Source organism: Phallusia mammillata, chromosome 4, assembly GCF_965637545.1.
Source record: "Phallusia mammillata chromosome 4, kaPhaMamm4.hap1.1, whole genome shotgun sequence".
Classification (NCBI taxonomy): Eukaryota; Metazoa; Chordata; class Ascidiacea; order Phlebobranchia; family Ascidiidae; genus Phallusia; species Phallusia mammillata.
Window position 1 is genome coordinate 6,691,086 of NC_137255.1, and position 20,246 is coordinate 6,711,331.

The 20,246-nt window shown below is 38.6% G+C and overlaps 1 long non-coding RNA gene across 1 annotated transcript in view; it reads left to right on the forward strand.

Annotated features, from left to right (window-relative positions):
* Window positions 1-20,246, forward strand: part of LOC145225380 (uncharacterized) — a 39,591-nt gene that overhangs the window by 14,741 nt on the left and 4,604 nt on the right. Inside the window, exons 2-4 of the long non-coding RNA XR_013859877.1 lie at window positions 5,123-5,302; window positions 7,211-7,403; window positions 17,694-17,773. This is a non-coding gene — a long non-coding RNA (uncharacterized LOC145225380). The remainder of the gene's footprint in view (window positions 1-5,122; window positions 5,303-7,210; window positions 7,404-17,693; window positions 17,774-20,246) is intronic.

Here is a 20,246-nt window from a genome sequence, read left to right on the forward strand (position 1 = left end):
ATTCAAACCGCACTACAATCTAAACCTGGTCCTAATGTCACGCAATCTAAATCAAGCGCGAAAACTACTAACTGATATCGACAGCTCTGAAGTTACGCCGAGACTTCCTACCAACGCGAGATGCCTTGTTTACAAAACACAGCGATCAGTTTCAAAATGGCCGCTCACTCTATCGTTTTGTTCGACAAGCGTAAAATAGAAACAAATTCGCCTCTTAGGGTTAATCCTTGAATTGTGTTAAATATTTCAAATCTGTTTGTTTACTGCCACAAGTTTTAAGCTAACCATATGCGTTTGCCGTTTAACATCATTGAGTACAATACCAAACAAATTTAATGAACTGAGACATTTTGTTTTCGCTCTCAGTCTAGTCTTGTGCCAATTGTAACCTAATTTATCTTCTCAAATAATACAGTACGCGTAATTCTTTCCAAACCGTTTCGCTTAAAATTGGAAACCTTGTAACTCAGCTCCATCGGAGGGCTGCAAGTAATAGTTACAAAGTATCCTAAATAATTCTTTACATCGCCACATTATTGCCTGTCTCTAACCAAATGAATTATTTTCTTTTACACTTATAACCTTCAGTTGCTATTAGGTTTTACACCCACTTTATTGTACTTGCTGGTGTTCAACCATTGTTGAAATTCAACTGATGGAGAAATGTTACTGGCTCGCACTATTTAACTAGTCCGAGCTATTTTTTTGCCGCGGACTTCCAAAGCCCAGATTCCAGCCTTACAGCGGCAGAACAAACGACATAGGCCTGTGTACGACTTTGGTAGGCGCGCCACAAAGTTATCATTACAAGGGATCGAATGCAAATAGTGATAAGCGACAAATGAAAGTGCGTTGCGCCTATCACTAACCTAACTTGCTTAATTGGTCCGACTTCAGTTGACTGCTAAGGTGATAATGGCCTGTTTGAGATCTAACTGTCGCATGCCTTGTAGACTTGTCTGATCAGTCAGTACATCTGACGCTTTCCTTTCGTCTTATCAAGGACTTGAATACGGTGATGTCCAAAATGTAACAAGGGCCAATATGGATTATTTCAAGAGTATAAATATGCGCAATTGTATGACCCTTTAAGGTTTCAATTTTAACGTCTATTTAGTAAGTCTTCTAATGATACAAACCAAAAATGATATTGAGACTTTGCAACTAAATATGTTTAGAAAAAAACGTATACTTTAACGCCTCAAAACGTCCACAGTTTAGCCTGGCGCGACGCGGCCATCTTACTTTGAAAAACCCGACTCGCGGAGCCGTCTAACGCTAATGTCGGGTTTGCTTTTCGGAGCTTCGACTTCGGGCTTTTGCGGAGAGAGTTTGCGAGAAAGGGAATGACAATTTATGGCTGATTTGACGCTCAACGCTTCGACTGGCGTTGTTTGCCATGAAACATCGTTACACAGCGCTAATATGCGAAACAACTGTTCAATGGCTTGTAACGGCAACTTATTACCCATACGGCGCGCTTGGAATTGAACATTGGACATTGTGTTTTAAGCCTTTTCCCACTGCTTTTGGTGTCCTAGTTTCTCAATAAAATTGAGAGTTTTTGATTGGTATAGTAAACTGTTACCATATTTTCCAATCATTTTGTTTCGGAATATTTTTTGTTCCAACTGTTGTTTTGTCGCTTTAAAATGATGCAGAAATAACCATATGGTATTCTTGTGTATATTCAAGTCAACATTTGGTAAAGCTTTTGCAAAATTTAAGACATGGTAAAAAAACTTTAACTTGATGTCTTGGTCATTGTTGAAAAAACATCCGTCAAATAGACTTTTTTAAGTTGTTGTTTTGTGAAATTTATTTGCCGGGCCCTTGCTGGCAATTACACTTGTGATTCAAATATCTTTCATTTTTGTACTCTCGGGATAATGAAATTGTCCTAAATGGTACTAATTATAATTGCCCAAATCACCAAATTTATCTCGGTATTTTAACTGTAAATAGACCTCACTCGCATTTACAGTAGCAAAAGACTCCTGCACGACACACAAGGTTAGAGTGTCACTGTGGACTATACTTTTCGCAGAATAATCTACTTGGTTTTTTTCTGATTATTTGGTCGGCATGGGATTCGAACCCTTACCCTCAACCTTAAAAATCCAACTCGTACATTTACCGCATCCTCTTGTTGCGCTATCAGACTTACAGGTGTGCAAATTTCCCGGTCGTGTCGTATGCTTCCTAACGTCGTTCAAGGTGCTGCCGCGAACACCGATTTGCTTGTATCTTAATAGTCTCTAAAAAGCACGCTCCGTTGTAAGCCACCTGAATACATTAGCGTGAATTTGAATCCAGTAGCGAAGGCGTGTATTGAATTTAAAATAAAACTCTTATGCATTGGAGGATTCGTAACTAGGCAGTTTATTGTTGGATGAATGTGAGGGTGTTTTTAGATATAGATTTAAAAGTTTGATGTGTATGCTGATTAGAAATGGTGGAAACGGCTTTATGTACTAAAATGTCTTTACTGTGGGGGTAACTTTGTTTGTGTCTTTGTAGTTTTCAGTCATTAGGTCGATTAAATACATTGTTTCGAAAATGTTTTCATCTGTGTCTTAGTTGTGTTCAGTTATTAGGTCGAGTAAATACATTGTTTCGATTTTTCTTGGGGTATTGGTTCTATGTTCTTTGTAACAATTAAAGAACGCAAAGTCATTTCCAGACCCATTCTGTTGGCACTTTGTTACCATTTTTGCGATAAAAACCTTTGTTCCTAAGTTGATCAAAAAAGTTGGGCATCAAACTTACCCGAGGAACTTTCTAATCGCAAATCAAGCCCCAGTGATATCTCTCTTGCTACTTGAACGCCTTGTATCAACCCTTAAACAGGAGATGACGATTGGTTTACCAGTGCCACGACAACTTGTCAATAGATTAGGGATCAAAGCAACCGGCACAAGGTAACGATAATATTGCGGCATAGATTAGTGAAGTACGCTCGACGCTTGTCAACGTTCGTTCAAAGCGCGGCTTCCAGATCACGTGTCAACATGTGTGTTTAATGCGCTTAGCAGAAAGGCGCGCTAGTTGCTTCATCTTTGCTGCGTGATTGGTTAGATCTGAGCCCATCAACGAGCTTACGCCTTGGCGGTGTGGTTGTATAAGGGATGACATAATTTCACGCACGGGTCAAGCTTATGACAATGTAAGCGTTGTTTTGTTGTCTACCAATGTTCAGAATGATGACGTCACAAATTAATGGAAATTTTTCGTGTATCCTAAAATTTTATTTGTGGAAATTTATGTTGTAACGGCTATTATTTTCCAATTTCGATATAAGGCTCTATACTCAGGCGGCTTTAGGGCTTCGTTTATTCTCAACGGTAATACAAATAAATGGAACGAATCAACCTTCAGTTTCACACAGTGAAGTTAAAACCTAATCATGAAACTGATTTAAACTATTTTTCTTTATCATTTTATCAAGTCGTGTTATAAAATCTTTGTAAACAAACATTTTTGTAACAAAGAAAAGGTCTAGGACCAAAAATCACCCCAAAAATTATTCGCATAAAATTAGCGGTGAAAAAATAAAATGTCCGCCTTAACTCGTTCCAACATTTTGAAAAGTGTGTAACAAACTTTTGCAAGGTTGCAGATCAACTTTGCGCAATCATGAGCAAATATTGGGCAATTCCAGTTACTCAGTGTGAAAACTAATGTTTCCGTGTTGTGACAATTTGTTTTCCACCCAGGAGGCTTAGTGGTTGCGACAAAACAGCTTCGAAATGCTTGTGAAATCACTTCAAATGTGTTTGCGATGTTGTCAACACGATTACGCAGTGAGGCTATATCTATGTATTTCGGGAACACAAGAGGTTCTGTACCACAGGAATTGCAACGAATGATGTTTATAAATTACGGTGATGAATAGTTGAAAAATACATGACGTTATATCAAGACTTCGGACCATATTCGGACAAACAGAACATTAGAGCTGTTCTACGACCAAGAAATTTCTGTACAAATACATTAGGGTGATTTTGCGTTGTTTGTTGAGAAAGGTCGTTTGCGTAATATCCTTTGGCAATGATCAAAAAGTGCCCATTTTTTTATTTGGATACGCATCATAAATAATTTGTATTGCGGTTTAATACAGCGATTCGCACATAAGGCGGGTATGTGGCATCATATTCTAATAAAGTTGATATACTTTGCCAATAAACTCTTTTTGAACTTAATTTAAACACTGTCTAAACTGTTCTCTAAATCAATCAAAGAAGGACAAAAATCCATATTTGTTCGAAAATACAACTTTCCTGGGTTAAAATAAAGTGTACACGTTTACCAAGCCCTGTCTAACTTTTCAACTACTATTATGCGTTTCACCGTTCGACCAACAAAACATTTCCGTTTTACTCAACATTCGCCATTAAATCTGGAAATAACATCGGCGTAACCGCGGCCCCGGTCTGGTGCCAACGCAGGATTCGGACGCCGGGCACGCCCAGCGGAACCGTCGGCGCCAGGGAACGCTCTTGGGCCCAACGTCGGCGCACGCGAGGCTGGATTCTTAATAGTTGGTCATGCGAGTTTTATAACCCATGATCCGGTCGGAGGCTAAAAACAAACATGGGTGAAACATGGGCATAAACCATGACTGGGGGTTGACTTGGAGCAGTGACGTTTGCGTGTCGTCAACATGGAGATGATTTTTGTAGTTGGCGCATGGCTTCAAATGCGTCTGGAGTTGCTATTTTGGATGGAGTCGATTTTTGATTGATGTGAGCGGGTTTCGAGGGATTTCGATATTCTGGGAGACTTAATTTAAGGATATGGCCGGAAAAGGATGATTAGGTTTTGTAACAAAGTAATGGCCTTAAATTATTTTCCATTTAAAAATTGTAATCTCTATATATGATTTTTGCATGATTTTTTTGTGTTAGATTTTATTTGCCAAAGCATATATCGTTGTAGTGTTTGAAGTGTAAGGCATAAGGCTTGGTGATTAAAATTGCAAGGATTTTGCAGGGCGACATTTCTTATCTTTAGACTGTTGTCATTAATCTTAACTACATTAAATACAAAAAGTGTACACTTAAAAGTTATTGCATCAAAATTAACTTTTTTCTAAATTATTTTTTTTGTGTGTTTGTTACAGATTTTTTTTGGAAACACAGAAATCCACTTTGAGAGAAAAGCCAAAGACAAGAAAAGCAAAATCTCAAGCTGTTATGAGCTCAGCGATGGCGTCATGCCATTCTTGTATGGACAACAGAGAGGGCTTGCTGTTTTTGATAACTTTGAAGGAGCCCGTGAATTTACACACGGCAAGCCAAAGGTGACGTTATTGTGTTTTGGAAGCAAAGGCTTAAATTAAACCAGCCGAAATTCCCTAAAACCACTTTGGTTGTGACAACATACTCACTCAGTGCGTCCCAGGTGAAAATCTTACGTCTGTTTTGATATTAAGGCTCACTGTCTCTATTTATATCGTTCCAAAGGTTGGCAAGCGTCCCGGTATACTTAGAACTTCGGTTTGGTGTGACTATAAAGGACTGTCTTTCCGTTTTATTGTTTACTGAAAACGTAAAATCAAAATTAGGCCCCACAAACAAAGTTGTTTTGATAGATTAAATAAAGTCCTTGTTGCCAAATTGTACACCTCTGTAGTAATTTTTTTTTACTTATTTGAAACATTGTGCGATAGCTAATGGTAAGTTGTTACACCCATTAATGTTCACGCAAAAGTGTACATGCTTACACCTGATTTACAAAACTAGGACTAAATCCGCAAATATTGGCATATTTGGTGTAGTGCCGTGAATACAAAAAGTTGAAAAACTGAATAGGTTTGAAAGCTACATAACTGATACTCGTTGTGTTTAGAGGCCTAAGTATTACCTAAAAAACAAAATCTTAACAAAAATAGTGGCAAAAGGTTGTAGTGTCACAAAGATTCATAAATAAAAACTGATGTTGGAAACTAAGTGTTAGGCTTAAGGACAAGAACATTGTTGGTTTAAAACCAAATGTAGTTGTGTGCTGAATACTGTGCCGTAATAATGTTTTACGTTACTACCAAGGTAATATCAACCAATGCGTCGACTTCCCGCAAGGTTTTAGCTGTTTCTACTGTAAACGAATTATCTTGTCTAGCAATGACAGACTGTTAAATCGGAATAGGATAAATGTAACCACCACTCCGAATGTCTGAAGTGGTTCATTTGGCTACGATGGGTCGACAGCTGGTCCCAAGTAATAAAGCACTCCCCTACTCCCTTTGTAATAAACATTTATCTCCTGAGAGTGCCCCCTTCCTGTAAAGCACCCACCTGTGCCTCTCAAAATGCCGCCATCTTGGTAGACACACAAAACATTCGGTCAATGCATCACGAGTACAAAATGTCGACCAAATGATGGGCGTACGTTCAAGCTCTGAACATGGCGAAGGTTTACGAGCGGTATGAGAAAGCCAAGGTATTTGCACCTGGGCTTAGTGAGCCGTTTCCCTATCAGTCCGCTGTCTAAATATTGCCTCTCATTATTGTTGTTGGTGTTGTTTTGGCCATAACAACTGGTTGGTGTGAATTTTGGCTGTTGTTTGCGCTGCGTCACCGGAGCGCAAAGCGTTGAGATGCCGAAGTAACTGAGGTAAACGTACTGTTACTAGATTCGACGTATGATTAAAGTTAAAACAGCTCAAAGTAGCGAAAAGAGCTAGGCTTACGGATTTTTACAATAAAACATTCAAACTGACTGTTCATGTTCGAAATTTAATGACCAGCATTCCCTTTGTAGACCAAACCAAAAATATATACTGATTTGCACTAAAGCACAGACAACGATGGAACATAGCTCAAAAGTTGAAACAAAATCGATACTGCACTTGTGGTTTTGCAATAGAAAATTCATTCACATAACGAAAATTGAGATTAAAAATTGCTTGGAGAAGCTCGTACGTTATAGGCCTACCTTTGGTGGCTTGATTAACATAAACGCTTAACTTTAAAAACACATAAAAAAAATTTGAATTTGATCAAAATAGTACTGTAAGAGCATCTTTAAAAGTAACCCATCTGGGCTACAACACATTCAAACCCATAAGAGAACCCGCAGCCTGTACTATAAATCCGGTCGCTGTCTCGGAATTTGGTGAGCTTAATTGAGTGATTCCAGCCGACTGGTATGATATCAAGTTTCGTAAATATCAAGCCCCCGAATCAAGTGTCTTTTTTTGCCGTCGCAGGTGCGCTTAGCAAGTGGCAAGCGCCTAGACTGGATCCTGCAGCCCATCTGGCCTGGCTGGAACCAAATGGTCCAGATTTTATTGACACCTGCCGTCAATGGCGAACTTGGCAAGGCTTGATGAATGATGGAAGGAATGAAAAACCACTAGCTCTGCCTGCTTTGACGGAAATTGGATGTCGTTGATTTATGAGGTACGTACATGATGATTTAGAATATGTTGTACAGTGTACATTACCTGTAACTGTTTAAAGTGTTTCGGAAATAAGAATTTGTTATGTGTACTATGAGTAATGCCTTTGCTTTAAACGTTGTCTGAATAAATTTATGGATTTTGTGTGTAATTCTGAGTAACATTTTTTAACGATTGAATACCTTTAGCATTGCATTACGTTAGAGTAACATCATATTACAAATTATCAAACTGTATGATGTGGTTTTTGTTAGCTCATGCGCTACAAATGTAATTTAAATGCGTTTTTGGCTTGTTTAGCAACCTATAGAAGCTCAGCGAAGCCAAAAATATCAAACTTCCAAATGATTATAAATTTGTAGTCTATGGAGAAAATTACGTGAAATAACTCAATTTATTGTACGTCGATTTCGAAGCAAACCTAACTTTAAATTGCCATGACCCCACGCTTGATTGATGCTTGGAATTTTATACCCCGCTGTTATCAAATACACGCCTCGCTTAGCAATCACAACAAACACAAATTGACGATTTTAGAACGTTTGATATTAAACTTGAAACCCCAAATCCAAAAAAATGGATTTATTATAGTTACCCTTGCTTTGCCAAACACAAATTTGATTTTGGGGATAAATTGGTCTGAAAACTTACATTTGATAAAAAAAATATTGTAACTTATGACGTCTGATGATATCATGGTTTTGATGAAAGTAACATAACGTTAAACGCTTGAAACTTACACATTTAATCACAGCCGCCATATCTGTTTTCGTGGTTTGTCAAGTAAAATGTCTTCGCGATTTGAAGCCAACATGTTTTTTGTTGCTGGTAGTCACGCAATGGCGACGTTAAAGTACTGCAACGTGACAATACTTGAAACGTTGATGGCCCAACAGCAAATGGTTGACGATTGAGTTTTACAGTTGAAATGTCATCAACCCTATTAAGCTCATGTCGAATGGGAGTTAAAAGAGTCCAAAGTAACATTTTGTAGTTCGCGCAGTTTTAAAAAGCGTTTTTCACATAGCAACTAGCTGTGATAATTTTACCATTTGACGCTTTAGGGTTTTATATCATACTTTTAAAGACGTACATTAAACTTTTTATTTATTTCATGTACTAAAATCTGTTGACAATAGGTTTTTACATTTTTTGTTAATTAGGCTACTTCCATCGCAATTAACGTTTTGTTTCTACCCACACAAAAATTACGTGTGTTAAACATTTTGACTTTTTTACATTTTTTATCTGTTTTGGAATCAAGAATCGGTGAGAGCATTGTGTGGTCGTATTTGAAACGGCGTAGGGTTCAAAAACAGTTTCATATAACAGCGCTTAAACTTCAGTTCTTGTATTACAAAGTCCGTTGAAAACCCGACACAGTGAATCCCATAGAAAAAATAACCTAAAAAAACAAGGAGACAAAAAATATCCTTGGTATTTTATTTTCGCCGCAACATGAAAGACGTTTTGACCTGTACGGGCCCCGTCAACAACTCCTCCAAGCAAAAAACATTCAAGACTAGCCGTGGGAACGGAAATTACAGCACAAGTAGGGTAAACGCGTGTGACCTTGAATGCTGGGCAAGGTCAAATCGCAAAACAGCGGCGTGCAATGGATATGATAGTGATTCGCTTCAAGCGAAAGTTGCCCCCTTTTCACGGGTGGGTAAAAGTCGATGATGCGTGAAGTCAGCGCGCGGCTCATTGTCGCGTCACAACACCTCTCTCGCGCTGATGTCATACATAGCATCCTTCGGTTGTAGTAAACAAAAGTGATTTTAATAGGTAAAAGGGACCCATAAAATCTTTGGCCTTGAGTTCTTTTGGCCAACGTTTGCGTTTTCAACTTTTGAAAAGCATTGAGTTTTAAACTTTTTTGTATGTTATTTTCAATTTGCAACAGGAGACAGTGTTTTGTTAATATTTATGATAATAAATTCACACGCCCGATTTCATATCATTGATAACGGCATGAGCATATGTTATCCGACGGAATATTGCTCATTGTGTCCATATGGGCCTTCTCTAGTACAACGTACCAATTTATTGTCAAGCACTTTTGACGCTTTGGTGTCAACGATATCTCATAAAGTTTTACCCACGTAAAGCATTCACTACAGCTTAAGGTTAATCATGTTACCCGAACTATATTAGGCCAACATTAGACAACAAGAAGTCTATTTCAGTGTTTAAAAACGAACTTTAACCACAAAAGTGCTTGGGATTCTTATCAAAACTTATACCAGATCAATCCACCTTGCCCCCTCGAGCCGTTGCCCAAGCACAACCATTGCTTGTTTTAAGCCTTACCGTAACACGCTAAACAGACCCATTATCGGTCTTTTGATGTCGGCTTTTGTTATTGGCGAATACTCAAACAGGCTCTTAATCGTCAGTAATGGTCCGAACAGCGCTTAAACGGCTGTAGCAGCAGAACTGAGAGTGTTATCTTTAGCTAAGTAAACTCGTCCGTTCAAACAAAAGACCGGGTTGATGGCTACACGGCCTTTCATCCGACGGCATGGGAAAGGTAGGACACTGAAAACGCGCACACCTGTGTCCAAGTAACAGTGCACCTCGATGGGGCGTTCACATGGTGAGCTGTGAAAATGCCGCGTGCCTAATTGACACGAGTATTCAATGATAAATCGCCTGGAACGACGACAACGGAATGCTCAATTGTTGACAGATACTTTGACTGGGGCTGAATGATTAGATTTATGAAGCGTGATTTGGGAATCTTCGGGATTCCCATTAGCTGTGTTTCAATTTTGGCCAGATCATGTCATTAACTACATATGCTATTGGTTTCTATACTATGTAATTTCATATCGTCGTTTTTCCACAATAGTCGTTGGTATAAAACACGAACTACACGTCATGGTTTCCATTTGACTGGAGCTTCTGTAATAAGAATCCTGTAAAATTTATTGCATTGATTTGAAATGTCTGCAATCTTAAAACGTGTTTGGTAGTTTGTTATTAGCATCTTTCTCTCATAGGTTATATATTTTTCTGTTTACAGTATCCACTACACAAAATACGGAAGGTAACGGTTTTAGTCAGCCAACTGTAAGTGTACTCTGGCAAGATTTAAATTACGACATTGTCCGCGAACAAACAAATTATTTAGCAACTGTCGTAGAAGCAGTGCCAATTTTGTAAGTTATGGCCAAACATCAGAAAAAAAAAACACTTCGAAAAACGATTGGGGGACACTGCTCGCCAAATCAGTTACGGTTTAAACAAATTTGGACAGGTTTTTGTCGCGAAATCTGACCGCGGAATGTCAATGTCGGAAACGGTATCGCCAATCGCGCACCTGTGCCAATAAACGAGTAAGATAAACCGATCGCTGAAAACAAACTACCCCATTATGAAGTCACAATGGCCAAACACGCTGGGTCGAGATTTTGGGCTGGTCCCTGCACGCAAACAAAACCCATTTAATCGTCGGATAGTTGTCAGTAAAACTCTTTTGACTTCTGATCAGGCGAGATGTGTAAGTGAGTTTAAGGGTTATAAGTCCCTCTTTTAAAACAGGAGTGACTGGATGGTTTTCTGTTTCTGTGCAAACGTACGAATTTACAATTAGTAGTAAAAACTTCTATTTTTGTCCCTGACATTTTAACTTACAAAATTGCCAAATTTAGAACGATAACATGGTCCATTTTCCTAAAATCGCTTAAAAAGTCAACTGAATTCCTTAGAGCTATGTTTAAAACCCTCTGTCATTAATCGATTCGCCAGGCATCGGAGCAAACCGATTTATCGTTCTCTCATAGCAAAGGATAATGAACGTCCTAATGCGTAACTAATAAAGCCAGTGACCAGTCTTTGGGGTTGGAAGGACAAATAAAACGCAACCACCCGTTAAGTCTGTGAAATGTATTTTAGCGAACCTATAGGCTACTCCACATTCATAACAAAGCTTTGTGTCACCAAGCATGTATGTTTGATTGCTTTGTGTGTATAATCTTGTTCAGAAACGTTCCGTATTATGGTTTGCCCAAAACAAAGAGAAAAAATACTTGAATATACGGCAGGTCGAATTACATCTGCAACAATTTACTAACTTCAAACTTTATTCAGATTTAGACAATCAAAAAATGGCATTACAAGCAACCATGCACGTTGCCACATACGAGTACTATAGCATGACTATTAACCTTTAGGCTAAGATATATGTTTATTATTATTTTAACAAATCTTGCCTAATTTTATCATTGCGAAACGGGTTGACATTGGTAGGCAAGATCAGTGAAAAAAGTCATTCAACGAAAAATGATGCCTGATGTTTATTGATTGTGTACAATGTGTTGTAATTTGTAGACCTAAATACAGATTGGGTACTTTGTTGGTTCAATTACACGGTGTATAAAGAGAACGACAGGCGCTGTAATTGACGAATGGGTTTAGCTAAGGGCATTTATAATTAGAGATGCAAATTTAAATTCCCAATGATTACAAATTTGTGATGTCAAATTCTCGCAGGGCCATGAATCAATTTATGTTGTGACTTTAGGACAAATGATGGAGCGATTGCATAAACACCATAATTGTCTTTGTAAATGATTAAACGCAATTCACTGTTTAACCAGTCGACAGTTTTAATCGAAAAACCTTGTGTTCCATATGCTTGACAAACGACGCTTTATATATGATTAGCTATTTTTGCATTTTCAAACATTTTTGATACGGACACTCGACCACAAGTTTTTTTTTTCTATTATTTATATAACTTTTTTTGCAGTCATGTTGAGTACGTTTTCGCAGGTTGTGTAGTTTTACATTAAAAAAACTTGTGGTCGGTTGTCCTAAATACGATATAAGTTAGTATTTTTACTTTTACATAAAGGTTTAAAGGAAGGTCTTGGTTTTAAAATGGCACATTACACTTTTCAATGTCCATTTTGACTTTAAAATATACTTTTTAAAATTCAAAGTTGGCTGCAGAAATAATGTACACATTCCACCAAATGTTACAGACGTCCCGTGAAAAACAAACTTGCAAAATGGTGATTACTTTACAAATACGCCCACGTCATACAATTTGTAACGGCCTCATTAAAGCCTGTTCCGGCTTATCTATATTCAGCGATATGACGCAAAACCAGTCATTTTCGCGTGACAAAATACCATCAAACTCAAACGCTGACACAAAACCGCTGGTTCCCGACTAAACCAACAATTTATCGGGCCAGCTCGCCCAGGGTGTCCGGGGCCGTGGGAAACAGGCCCCTAAAGCCTATAAACGGCACCCGGGGTTCATTGCCGTTTTGCACCAAATCGATGATCATGTGAGTTTACTATTTTGTCGCGTGAGCGCTACAAATCTGTGCTAGAAGGGAGGCAGCAATTTTCGGTTTGCCCTAAGACTCGGATGTGTCAATTTTCGTAAGCCACGAGCATGGGAAAGGCGAATTAAAGGATTCTTGGTGGCTGGATTTCAGTTGCTGGAAATGGAAAAGGGCCACACGCGATGCAATGTTTTTGTGTGTCTTTTCGTTTGTTCGTAATGTTGGGTCATATTTTTTGAAGAACACTTGAGTTATGAATGAAGTGTGGTTTGATAAAAATGTTTATTTGAAATGTACATGGAAAAAGCTGACAGTGATGTTTGTGCTCTCAATCATTTAAAGACTACAATGTCCTCAGGGGTTCATGTGAAACAATATGGTTAAACTATGTTTAACCTTGGCACTGACGAGTGTTTAAAAAAGCAGATTCAATACCAATCAAAAATGCAATGGCACACACAAAAGCTGTCCCTAACTCACATATATGGGAATCCAGAAGTCCAATCTATAACGCGTGGCAAAAATGTCCTTTTTAAGTTTTCACACAAGGCTCTCATTGAGAATGTAAAGAACCAAATAACCACCTGTGGCGATAACATCTGTTAACTATGTAAAAAAGTAGTTTTTCCGGTCTCAAACTGTTGGTAAACTTGTATAAGGGATTTAGGCGTCAAACAGACAAGCTCAGTACGAACGCGTAAACTTGTCCTAGGGCTTGTTTCGCTAACGTTTATATGTAGCATCTAACCGCCAGGGCGAATTATCTGGTAATAACAAGTTGACAAACATTCGTATAAGGCAGTGCTGAGTCATGCTTAAGACTTCCGTTTGAAAAAATGCTTAGTAACATTTTTAAAAACACTTCAGCAGACATTCCTCGTTTATATGTAGCATCTAACCGCCAGGGCGAATTATCTGGTAATAATAAGTTGACAAACATTCCTATAAGGCAGTGCTGAGTCATGCTTAAGACTTCCGTTTGAAAAAAATGCTTAGTAACATTTTTAAAAACACTTCAGCAGACATTCCTCTTTCTACCTTTTTTCTAACGGTAATCTCTCGGTCGATTTTTAAGGTAAAAATTTACAACGGCCCTAATTAAAACCTCAGTACAACACTACAACATGAAATGGTGTGTGTGTCACGTTGTCGTTATCCAAAAATCCAGCGTCTGATTTACCCGAGACAAATATTCCAAGATACCATTTTTCTAGGGAGTTGTTGCGTTTAAAACCAACATGAATTGTGGCTTTACTTGTTGTTCGCTATAGATGCCTAAGTGTATATTACGACTTGCACCTTGAATTTATTTGATTTTAAAAGGGGAAGCGTAATAATAAAGGGCTCGATATATCTTAACGTTTTTGACAATTGAACAAACATTACAAGTCTATTGATTTGTCTGGCAGAGGCGTCGCGCATATATTTGTATTCGTATGTCGGTTGTGCTACTTGAAAAAATAAAACTCATCTTCTTAATGTCGCTTTGTACTTTGATCTTTCGCGCGACCTAAACTGAGTAAGCAAACCAACAATGATGAATCTTAAGCTAGTCGCCACTTCGTCGCACGAAATCGCGTAAATTTCGAACCTGTCGTGCCTCTGCAAACACATAAATATAAAGCCTCCGACTGCTGTACTGTTTTGAAGTAGTGTTTGCCTTAGGAACTGGCGTGCTCGCTAAAATAACCGTTAATCCGGCGGCAGAAGATAAAAAAGCGGCAATGAACCTTTGTCGCAGTAATGGCTAATTAAATGTTTGCCAAAGCCCCACGACAGGCGCACAATCGAAGACTCAGTACTATTTGGACAATGTCTTTACGAGACTTTGGACATGGTGTTTGCAATAGCTTAGAACAACTCCGTCTTGCTTTGATCTTGGTCGTTCGCTCTGGGCGTATGTTGATCATATATTTCTCGTTATTCTGGTTTTGTGGGCGCTCAATGCGACAACGAATGAAAAGACACCTGTTACTAAAGCGGTATTCAACGTTAGGGCCCACTGATAGAGCGAAAGGAATTGCTCCTGGTCTCGCTACATAAACGAATCACACTAAAAGAGTTAATTTAACAATACTGTAAAGTTTTACAGCACAAACGTTGGATCTGTGACATTCCTGATCAGTCATTTTGGTTGTATAAGTCTACCTCATGACACATTAACTAACAGCTAATGTAAGAAATTCGGCTAAAAATGGATATTAAAGCATGTGAAAATCGTTTTTTTAAATGCACGAACCAAAGGTTTAGTTATCTAAATACGCTTCTCCCATCAATCCAGGCAATTCTAAGCCAGAGACAAAACATTAATTGGGAGTTTTAATATAAGATTTGAATCGCAATTACAGAATTGTTGAACAGGTTTGTTGCCAGGCAATGTACTTAGGCGCTGGGGACCCGCAGAAACTATAAAGGTCGGGTCGTAAATTACGGCATTATTAAAAACGCGTTTGCCCCGCGAAGCAAACGTAAATGTTTTGCCAGGCAACAGTTGGAAGAAAAATCATTTGGCAGCGCCGCTGTCGCGTTGCGCTCTTTGATCAGCACACCGACCCGGTAATAACAAATGTATGTTGTCACCAGGCACCCTTTTAACCAGGACAGCGGCATAAATTATAACCAAGGGGTTGCACATTTCCCGTTGTCGCTTTTAAATCTGGTACAGTACATTAGGTTTTCAAAGAATAAACTCGCAAAGTTTCATGTCATTTTCTTTATAATTTTGTTGACTCTGTTAACCAGCGCTGTGTTAGCAATAAAGGTCCGGAAGTCCTAACCCCTTTGATGTACATCAATGACCTACTGTGTAGTAATATCGCATAAGCTGTTACCGGGTGATAAATGCGATTTGATAAACCAGTCATCAAACGACCACTCGCATTATAGCGTGTACTTTTCTCGCTGATGGCTATGCTGGCTTATGTAAGTTGCCCTACAGTATCCTGGAGATACAAGTTGACTCCGGATATTTAGGGCTAACTTATCTGCACAGGTGCCTTGAACCTTTATCAGGGTGAACATATGTGCCGGACATGATACTCGACATGAAGACATCAATGTTTCTTCAAGTTAGATAAGCAGTTTGTACAAGCTGCCACATTTTGTCAAAATACATCGTCTCGTAATCTCACAAGCCTGTGGTTCAAAACAGCATTGTGTGTACTCTTGTGAGGGTGACATGTTGCCTAGATATTATTTAAATGGAATTTGAAATGTAGAAACCCAAACATACTTATGTACACAGTCACTACAAAAAAAATGAAACAAGAAACAACAAGAATTAGGTTGTGTTTCTTTAGTTAATTCTACTATTTACAAATAGATTACATTTGTAAACTTTCCAAAATAATACGTTTATGTTTCATAGTTTCCTAGGTTACAAACAACACAAAAAAGTGCAAAAACAGCGTGGGTATTCGGTATGAAGTTTCAAACGTTACTATTTTAAAACTACTTCTGCAAATAAAATGTCAACTTACCTGCAAAAAGGCTGTTTTTAAACCAAGGTTTTATCAAAACTTCACAACAGTAGTCTTAAGTCAAGGGCTTGTCGGAAGCACCTCTAGACATTGCAGTGACCTATTAAAAAGAGCACGACAGTTGCAATAGAGCGAATACTTAATAAAACACGTTCAAAAGGAGAAAATTTAACAGCTAAAGCAACTGTATTCAACAATCAAAGACACAAAAGACCAGCAGTTTTGGCGCCCACTTTGCTGCATTGTTGCATCAACAAAAGTCGCTTGTTGCTTTTAACAGCTGAAGCGTTGGTAAACAAAATGGCGGAAGGCACAGGCGTTTGGGTGATTGGCAAGTTTAAAGTCGACAAATAGGCGAAATTCACGGCCTATTTAGTTGCGACTCTGGCGTGAAGCTTTAACAATCAGACTATTGCTGTTTTGTGTGACATTGTGAGAAGAAATGGATTTATAAGGATGGGTTAGATCCGAAAAACACATCTCGGTCATCTGCGATTGTTTGTGCAGGATAATGTGCTGGAAATGGAAATCAGACCAATACAAAAAAGTAAACATTTTGTTTCATAGAATTTCTAGTGTTTAACTGTTGCAAGTTTCAGGAATGAAATTTGTAAGAAAGATTTCAATTAAGCCAGCAAACATCTTTTTGTCGTATGGTGTGCTTGAAAAAGAAACTTTTTCTAGGTGTGCAAAGAATGCGGTTCTTAAGCACTTAAATCGGCGATAAAATTTTGATTAAAATCTCGTTGACCTAATGACAACGACCCTGCCATCGGTGCAAGGGAAACGTTTGGTCGGGACAAGTGCCGGAAAAATTGTCACAATAGCAGTGAACAATCACGCCTTCCACACCTCCTGGTATCTGCTTACCACTCCTATTGACTGGCGCTGCGCATAACCTAAGTGGGCACTTTGTACGACAAAGTAGTGTCATTACATTGGCGGGCGCGTTTTGGCACCTTGGTACGCCGCATGAAAGGCTTTGTATCCACTGTGTAATTACACCCAGTCGCGGCACCCGTAATGCGAGAACACAACTTCTGGACCTTAGCCGCCTTATTTACCCAACTTTGCATCCCCTTTCCGGACTTGACTGACCACTTCCAGTTAAATTTCTGACCGTCTTAAAACGCCACCTCCCAAACGGCCAAGTGTCACCTTTCCAAGGGTCAGTGACCTCCAATGACCCCTGGACGTCCACCTTGGCGCTTTCCTGTGACCCAATGTTACTGCCCTTTGACTTTGGTTATGGGATAAGCCGTCAGCGCTGGAAATCCTATTGCGTTATTTAATGAGGCAAGCAAGGTTTTTTGGAGCTTAACTAGGCTTCTTGCACGTGTGTTTTGGTGACTTTGCGTGCATTTTTCACCTGCTGCCCTTCACTTATAAGATTGCTGATTGATAGCATCGGGGCCCGGCTAATATGTCATAGACACCCGCTTGGTCCATTTTGACAAATGACTTCCAAGTTATCGTAGCGGTCATAGCTAATTGGCATTGTTTTGACAGGTCACCTTCAAAATGGACAGGCTTCTTGTGGAGAGTACTCGAAACGATGTTAAAGCGAAGGTTAAGGGCATTAATTACTGGTGAGTTTTGACTGTTGCCTGACAAAACAAATCTAATCTGATTTAGCCTGTCCACCCCGTTGACCCACAAAGGGCACAGCTTGTGCCGAATCAATTGATCCAATGTTTTCGCATTGGCAAAAAAATGTCGAAGTAAAACAGGTCTGCAGTGGGCGCTTCGGGTCATTAAAGTTGTTTTTACCAAACAACTATTTTTGTGCATGGTGGAAAAAAAAACTTTGTCTCTTTAGAAAGTAAAGCTCCACAAAAAATGTCTCTTAAATTCAATGACTTCAGAGGATCACCTTGGGGTTTAACAAAAATTACCTTAACCAAAACAATCGTCTACGTTTTTTTGGAAACTTAGAATAACAAATTATTGGAGTTGCTAAAATCAAAAACACAAATTGAGACACAACTTATTTTTCATCATTAATTTTATTTACGTAAAATTCTTGAGCAATGTCATGAGCGGAAAGTAAGAAATCGTAATAAACACCGCAAATGAATACAATAGGCTGTTCACTACGTTTTATTATCAAACGAAACATACTTTTAGATGAAAAGGAACAAGGTGCCTTATAGCCGCATTGGATTAAAAACAAAAAATTATTAGTTTCCACTGGAAATTATGTTTTCAATTCGCTTTTATTTTAAAGTTTGCACCAAAACTTCAAACCACTTTACGTGGACCTAATCTCGTTCGACACTCCGTGCTCGGATCCGAAAACGCTCTCGGTAAACGGCGGGAAAAATGTGTCAGTAAGTGGAAACCGATCAGACATACAGGTCAAAGTTCAAGATATGCCAGAAATTGCAACGTAGCTTTCCTTAAATCCACTTGTTTCCTGTCGAGAGCTAACTTGGTATGCACTTTACACCGTTGCGGGCACGGAATCCAGTCCGTGTGGGGGTAAACACTTCCGAATGCTTACAGGATGCACATCGTTACCATGCCGTGTTGACTAACACTATCTACGTTGTTTGGAGCCGGTCGTGTAACTCTGCGGTTTGGCGCATTTTGAGCGTTTTTCGAATTTTGAAAATGGCGCTTTAGGAAGCAAGTTATGGAATTTAAAACACGTGCGGTCCCTTCCAAAGTTATTTGCTCCGAAACCGATATATTTTGCGAGGGGATTATTAATTAAATGTTTGCGCTAGTGGCACAATAGTGACAATAAAATGATTTACAAAAAACAATGTAACACGAAAAGACAAAAAATAAATTTTAATGTCAAGAATTGACTTTAAACCGCTCACTCCAGAAGTTAAATCTTTTATTATTATTGCTATTTTTTATTATGTTAGAATGTAACAAGGAAATGACTTTTAAATAGCGTTAACGAACAATTGTTTCGGCGTTCTTTTTCAAAATTTAAAAGTAAAAATGTTTCACACACCAAGGTAATACTGAATACTGTTTTCAGTTACCACACGCATGTCAAAGAACTATGCAAAAATCAAACAGAAAACAATACATTTTACAGGTACACACCATTACAAATTACTCCCAAATTTTGAAAAAGTGCCCTCACTCCTATTTACAATTCATTCACTTCAAATTTCAACCGCGCCCGACCCAATAACATACAAACCTTGCCTAGGGTGTAAACCACAACAGGAACTGACTGCACTTTAAACCCACCCAGTAACATTAGGTTAGGAAACTATAACAACCGATTACGTCATGGCGTAACTTGAATTCCACACCAAGCCATTAAGATGTGCCCTCGAATACCACAATCCGGATGAAAAAAGGTCCAAAAATTTCACCACAAATACACTTTCGATGATGTTCGGATAAGAGGCCATCCTGTTTTTCGTGGGTACATTTTGAAAATCGTTCTAGCGTGATTTTACTAAAGGAGAGTGTCGCATTTTTTGCTTATAGTCTTGAAACGCGATTTTGGTTTTGCGCATCAAATCTACAACAGAATATTTTTAATTTTGCGTGAATGGTACTTTTAATCGTTATGTGGCGAGGATTGTAGTTTACTCTTTTATATTTTTTTACATGATAAATTTCTAATATCCCAAAAGAGATTTGACAATTAATAAAATCATAGATGTTCAGTAAATGTTACAAACAATGTTGTGTGAAGTTAAAACCTGTTTAATAAAAATACAGATGCGAATTAAAACTTTTGCCTAAATTTAACCACAAAACGCCGCACATAAAAAATCTCTATTCTTAAAATTGGCCAAGCACAAAAACATTATTTTATTTAAACGAACAGCGGCAAACAAAAAAATCTTCACAGTTGACCATTGTGTACTTTAATGCTGAAAGCAACACGTTGGATTCCCTTTAATAAATTCCACCAGCGTCTGTGCGGCGTCAAATTGGCCGCCGTCGATTTCCGGGAGTAGCGATTTTGAAAATACGATTCGAGAACAACATCAACTTTAGCCCGACACAAATATTTTGCGTTTTTTCGAAGCCTCCGCTGATGGCGTGCGAACCAAAGTGACGTCACTGCTCCCCACGAAGCAC